Genomic DNA, 6,995 nt, shown 5'->3' on the forward strand with positions numbered 1-6,995 from the left:
GAGCTTAGGAGAGATATCTCAAGTGAAACACTTTCACGAGTTGTAGCACTAGCCAATGGGAAGAGAGACTATTTGAAATGGCACAAAGGCAGTTGAGTCTAGTCCTGTCTGAGTCCTCAGCATTATCGCGAGCTGTGGTTCTTCCTGATGATAATCCTCAGGGAATGTGTTTCAAATGTGTGGAGAAGTTTTCGCTCGCATAATGTGGCTTAGTGTAATACTGTTTGGAACATTTTCAGATCTTTAATGTGGAAATGAGGAAATAAGGAAAGGCTGTTTATGGAAATAGCGCATAATAATGTCGAATGCATTCTTCCTTGTGATCCTAACGTGGCACCCCATCCATCACGTGTTACCCTTCCTGCTTTCCACATACGCAAATGTTCACACTGCTATGTAGAGACTCCTATATCTCAGCACAAAGGATGTCTTGTGAATGAGCTGCGCATTGTGATTGGCTCTTATCGAATTTACCCACCAAATTACTGATGCCGCCGGTGTGGATGCGCCGTCTGCCTTTCTTTTCTTTCTGCAGACTAGGCTTTCAGCGGCAAAAAAAACTGTTTTATGCAGATCGTCATATTGCACAGACAATTACACCTTGCAAAATGCCCCTATGTATAATCAAATACTGTACTGAAAAACTCTTACTCAATTTCATTGCTTTCCCTCTGAGGACAGGAGCTTGAATATTAGAGCGCAAAACTGATCTCCAACCCAGCAGTATATCACCACATACCGTGTCGATGTAGTAAACATACAATTCGTATCCTGTGCCATACAAAGTCAGACCTTTTACATCATTTGTACATATACTGTGAAGACAGACAGCAACATAGGTATACTCATGGCACTAGATATTTACTGCGAGTTCATCAGCAAATCATGAAGATTTTATTTCTTCCCCCTGCATTTTTAATTCCTACTCTAAACTTTTCTTTGGCATTCAGAGATAGGCTACAACCCTGTCTTGCTCCGTTCTTCATCACTGCTTCCCTTTCATGTCCCTCAACTCATAACTGCCATCTGGTTTCCATACAAGTTGTAAATGCCTTTTGTTACCTTCTGGACTTCGAAAAGAGTACTCCAGTCACCACTGTCAAAAGCTTTCCGTAACTCTACAAATGCTATAAACATTGGTTTGCCTTTCCTTGTTTCCTCATTTCCACGTTAAAATGTTCCAAACAGTATTACACTAAGCCACGTTATGCCAGCTAGAACCTCTCCACACATTTGACACATACCCTGAGTATTATCAACAGGAAGAGCCAAAGCTCATGAACACGCCAAGGACCCAAACCAGACTAGACTCAACTGCCTTTGTGCCATTTCAAATAGTCTGCACATGCGACACATGGACACCCTCCTTTCCCATTGGCTAGTGCTACAGCTCGTGAAAGTGTTTCACTTGAGATATCTCTCCTAAGCTCATCAAAGACTATGATACCTTCAGTTGTCTATTGCTTGGTATAGAAACATCTTTGTAGTATGTTTCCGGTTGAAAATGTATGGATGAAAGATTAATTCTGAAAGCTGTCATTATGACAGTTGGTAGAGTTGGTAGAGCACTTGCCCGCGAAAGGCAAAGGTCCCGAGTTCGAGTCTCGGTCGGGCACACGGTTTTAATCTGCCAGGAAGTTTCATATCAGCGCACACTCCGCTGCAGAGTGAAAATCTCATTCTGGAAACATCCCCCAGGCTGTGGCTAAGCCATGTCTCCGCAATATCCTTTCTTTCAGGAGTGCTAGTTCTGCAAGGTTCGCAGGAGAGCTTCTGTAAAGTTTGGAAGGTAGGAGACGAGGTACTGGCAGAAGTAAAGCTGTGAGTACCGGGCGTGAGTCGTGCTTCGGTAGCTCAGTTGGTAGAGCACTTGCCCGCGAAAGGCAAAGGTCCCGAGTTCGAGTCTCGGTCGGGCACACGGTTTTAATCTGCCAGGAAGTTTCATATCAGCGCACACTCCGCTGCAGAGTGAAAATCTCATTCTGGAAACATCCCCCAGACTGTGGCTAAGCCATGTCTCCGCAATATCCTTTCTTACAGGAGTGCTAGTTCTGCAAGGTTCGCAGGAGAGCTTCTGTAAAGTTTGGAAGGTAGGAGACGAGGTACTGGCAGAAGTAAAGCTGTGAGTACCGGGCGTGAGTCGTGCTTCGGTAGCTCAGTTGGTAGAGCACTTGCCCGCGAAAGGCAAAGGTCCCGAGTTCGAGTCTCGGTCGGGCACACGGTTTTAATCTGCCAGGAAGTTTCATATCAGTGCACACTCCGCTGCAGAGTGAAAATCTCATTCTGGAAACATCCCCCAGGCTGTGGCTAAGCCATGTCTCCGCAATATCCTTTCTTTCAGGAGTGCTAGTTCTGCAAGGTTCGCAGGAGAGCTTCTGTAAAGTTTGGAAGGTAGGAGACGAGGTACTGGCAGAAGTAAAGCTGTGAGTACCGGGCGTGAGTCGTGCTTCGGTAGCTCAGTTGGTAGAGCACTTGCCCGCGGGATAGGCAAAGGTCCCGAGTTCGAGTCTCGGTCGGGCACACGGTTTTAATCTGCCAGGAAGTTTCATATCAGCGCACACTCCGCTGCAGAGTGAAAATCTCATTCTGGAAACATCCCCCAGGCTGTGGCTAAGCCATGTCTCCGCAATATCCTTTCTTTCAGGAGTGCTAGTTCTGCAAGGTTCGCAGGAGAGCTTCTGTAAAGTTTGGAAGGTAGGAGACGAGGTACTGGCAGAAGTAAAGCTGTGAGTACCGGGCGTGAGTCGTGCTTCGATAGCTCAGTTGGTAGAGCACTTGCCCGCGAAAGGCAAAGGTCCCGAGTTCGAGTCTCGGTCGGGCACACGGTTTTAATCTGCCAGGAAGTTTCATATCAGCGCACACTCCGCTGCAGAGTGAAAATCTCATTCTGGAAACATCCCCCAGGCTGTGGCTAAGCCATGTCTCCGCAATATCCTTTCTTTCAGGAGTGCTAGTTCTGCAAGGTTCGCAGGAGAGCTTCTGTAAAGTTTGGAAGGTAGGAGACGAGGTACTGGCAGAAGTAAAGCTGTGAGTACCGGGCGTGAGTCGTGCTTCGGTAGCTCAGTTGGTAGAGCACTTGCCCGCGAAAGGCAAAGGTCCCGAGTTCGAGTCTCGGTCGGGCACACGGTTTTAATCTGCCAGGAAGTTTCATATCAGCGCACACTCCGCTGCAGAGTGAAAATCTCATTCTGGAAACATCCCCCAGGCTGTGGCTAAGCCATGTCTCCGCAATATCCTTTCTTTCAGGAGTGCTAGTTCTGCAAGGTTCGCAGGAGAGCTTCTGTAAAGTTTGGAAGGTAGGAGACGAGGTACTGGCAGAAGTAAAGCTGTGAGTACCGGGCGTGAGTCGTGCTTCGATAGCTCAGTTGGTAGAGCACTTGCCCGCGAAAGGCAAAGGTCCCGAGTTCGAGTCTCGGTCGGGCACACGGTTTTAATCTGCCAGGAAGTTTCATATCAGCGCACACTCCGCTGCAGAGTGAAAATCTCATTCTGGAAACATCCCCCAGGCTGTGGCTAAGCCATGTCTCCGCAATATCCTTTCTTTCAGGAGTGCTAGTTCTGCAAGGTTCGCAGGAGAGCTTCTGTAAAGTTTGGAAGGTAGGAGACGAGGTACTGGCAGAAGTAAAGCGGTGAGTACCTTTGCGTGAGTCGTGCTTCGGTAGCTCAGTTGGTAGAGCACTTTCCCGCGAAAGGCAAAGGTCCCGAGTTCGAGTCTCGGTCGGGCACACGGTTTTAATCTGCCAGGAAGTTTCATATCAGCGCACACTCCGCTGCAGAGTGAAAATCTCATTCTGGAAACATCCCCCAGGCTGTGGCTAAGCCATGTCTCCGCAATATCCTTTCTTTCAGGAGTGCTAGTTCTGCAAGGTTCGCAGGAGAGCTTCTGTAAAGTTTGGAAGGTAGGAGACGAGGTACTGGCAGAAGTAAAGCTGTGAGTACCGGGCGTGAGTCGTGCTTCGGTAGCTCAGTTGGTAGAGCACTTGCCCGCGAAAGGCAAAGGTCCCGAGTTCGAGTCTCGGTCGGGCACACGGTTTTAATCTGCCAGGAAGTTTCATATCAGCGCACACTCCGCTGCAGAGTGAAAATCTCATTCTGGAAACATCCCCCAGGCTGTGGCTAAGCCATGTCTCCGCAATATCCTTTCTTTCAGGAGTGCTAGTTCTGCAAGGTTCGCAGGAGAGCTTCTGTAAAGTTTGGAAGGTAGGAGACGAGGTACTGGCAGAAGTAAAGCTGTGAGTACCGGGCGTGAGTCGTGCTTCGGTAGCTCAGTTGGTAGAGCACTTGCCCGCGAAAGGCAAAGGTCCCGAGTTCGAGTCTCGGTCGGGCACACGGTTTTAATCTGCCAGGAAGTTTCATATCAGCGCACACTCCGCTGCAGAGTGAAAATCTCATTCTGGAAACATCCCCCAGGCTGTGGCTAAGCCATGTCTCCGCAATATCCTTTCTTTCAGGAGTGCTAGTTCTGCAAGGTTCGCAGGAGAGCTTCTGTAAAGTTTGGAAGGTAGGAGACGAGGTACTGGCAGAAGTAAAGCTGTGAGTACCGGGCGTGAGTCGTGCTTCGGTAGCTCAGTTGGTAGAGCACTTGCCCGCGAAAGGCAAAGGTCCCGAGTTCGAGTCTCGGTCGGGCACACGGTTTTAATCTGCCAGGAAGTTTCATATCAGCGCACACTCCGCTGCAGAGTGAAAATCTCATTCTGGAAACAGCAATAATGCTGCTGCTCTTTGCAATTATCGACTCATTAAAGGAATAGGGAGATATTCACTTTTCGCACCGGAGTTGAAAAATGCCGGCCGAAGTGGCCGTGCGGTTAAAGGCGCTGCAGCCTGGAACCGCGGGACCGCTACGGTCACAGGTTCGAATCCTGCCTCGGGCATGGATGTTTGTGGTGTCATTAGGTTAGTTAGGTTTAACTAGTTCTAAGTTCTAGGGGACTAATGACCTCAGCAGTTGAGTCCCATAGTGCTCAGAACCATTTGAACCATTTTTGAGTTGAAAAATATGTTTTGGAAGTTCGAATTAAGTGGCGATTTGGGAATTACTCTGGAGACAGGCCGACGCCCAGTTGGGCCACAAATTGTTGAAGATGTTACTGTTGTCATGACTGAGAGTGTTGGACACAATATGCGATCTTCAAGCAGAGCAGAGTTGTGTCACGACAGCTGAACATTCCATGATCCACCGTTTCCAAAGTCCGGTACCTCCATGTAACGAAAGTTTTCAGAAACGAGGAAAAGCTGTCAACAGTTGTTATCCCGTTATTCTTGTTATTCTTTACTTATTACAATTTTCTTTTATATTGTGGATTTATATTTATTCTTCCCATATATCACATCATAATATTTTTACTTAAAATAAATAATTTACGTCGAACATAACAACTTTTGGAACTGTAATCTGGACATAACGGCTTCTGGAATTTTTGTTTGTTTTAAAACCATGGGTACAAATGAAAATAACAGATAATTTTTTAGTATTTGTTTCTGTTTCAAAATTATTACTGCCCACAAGAAAAAATAATATCGTACATAGCTACTACTAATTTTTTGAACAATTGCTGAGAACTACATATTAAAATAGGACATCATTATGAGATCACTACTTTTTACACCAAATACTGATCTGCTCGTTAGCTTCATCCGTTGGCTCTCTGACATTAGATTCTTCATCCAGATCAGGTCCAGACTGCTGCCTGAAGACATTCTTGCAGAATATAAGTTCATTAATGTCCATCCAGCCTCGTCCATAGCTGGTCTGTAAACAGGCTCTTAACATTTTTCATTTGTTCTGGTTTTACCATAACACTTTTACTGGTTTGACTCCCGTCCAGGATTTACCCTTCTTGGATGTACGTTTACTGCCTCCTATATCTGTGGTATAGGTTTGTTGCCCTTGTATAGTAATAGTACTCTGACCTTTCTTTTTAGTTAATATCCTTTTTGAAGGCTTGAGCTGAAGGTGCTGTGAGAGGGAGGTTTCATGGCGTCCTTAAGAGATGTCTTCCAGTCAGCAATATATTCATCTGATACAAGTTTGTAGATAGTCTCAAAGTTTCCGATAATGTCATAGTAATTACTAGGGTTCAAGATAGACCTTTTTGAACGTAATTATTTTCAATATGGCCAAAGCTGCTAGTCAGTACTATGCATTTCTGCCAAAATACAACTTGACAGGTACACTAATATGAAAAATATAAAATACATAAAGCTAAACAAATTAAGTCGCATTTACCTCACAAGGGAAATTAACATATTATTCTAAATACGGTTTCACAAGTGTGCTGAATTAACGGGTTTTGGAAATATATTTTTTTCAGAACATTAAATGTGCACTGAATATAACCGTTCTAGGGCCTCTATTGTCGTTGAAATTTAACGTCTACTGGAACTGTGGCCATCATGTGTATAACGGAATCTGGAACTTCAGATTCACTTTCATAACAGAAACAGCAGCTACCGGAAATTGTGTTATGTTCTAGACAGTGCGGTCTCTCGACTTATAAAAATATTAATATTGGACAAAATTGATTTAAGTGTTCTGGAAATGGGTGACTCTGTTGTGAAATGATATCTCTAGCGTTTTTTCAGACTATCGCGGATGTAGATGGTCGTCACATTGAGCAACGTTTGAATATTGGACCGTAAACACTGTACGCAATTAACAAATGTTACCCTCTTATGTGGAAATTAAAATGTGTTCCTTTCAATGGTTTGTTCATTATTTCTCTTCCGCATGTCCTTTTCTTTCATGGTGGGCATCTCAAGCAGCGAAAGTTTAATTATAGCTATACGGCACTGCAGAAGGTGTTAAAGGAAGTGAAAGCTATCGACAGGGACATTATGAGATTCCTCAATATTGAAATACTTTTCTTCACTTGAGACCGCTACATCAGTTCAATTAACTGTAACGAAGGAAGAAAGGCAAGCTGCTCGGGTAACAGGATCCACAAAACTATACGAGGTGTCATAAAAGCAACGAGAATTTTTGTTTCTCTTAA

The 6,995-nt window shown here is 45.1% G+C and overlaps 2 non-coding genes across 2 annotated transcripts; both read left to right on the forward strand.

The window, feature by feature from the left end:
* The first annotated feature begins 2,747 nt into the window (after nucleotides 1-2,747).
* On the forward strand, nucleotides 2,748-2,822 carry Trnas-cga. The gene has a single exon. It is a non-coding gene; the product is annotated as a tRNA-Ser (tRNA).
* Nucleotides 2,823-3,349: 527 nt separating this feature from the next.
* Trnas-cga lies at nucleotides 3,350-3,424 on the forward strand. The gene has a single exon. It is a non-coding gene; the product is annotated as a tRNA-Ser (tRNA).
* Nucleotides 3,425-6,995: the final 3,571 nt, after the last annotated feature.

The sequence above is a fragment of the Schistocerca americana genome, chromosome 1 (genome assembly GCF_021461395.2).
Source record: "Schistocerca americana isolate TAMUIC-IGC-003095 chromosome 1, iqSchAmer2.1, whole genome shotgun sequence".
Lineage (NCBI taxonomy): Eukaryota > Metazoa > Arthropoda > Insecta > Orthoptera > Acrididae > Schistocerca > Schistocerca americana.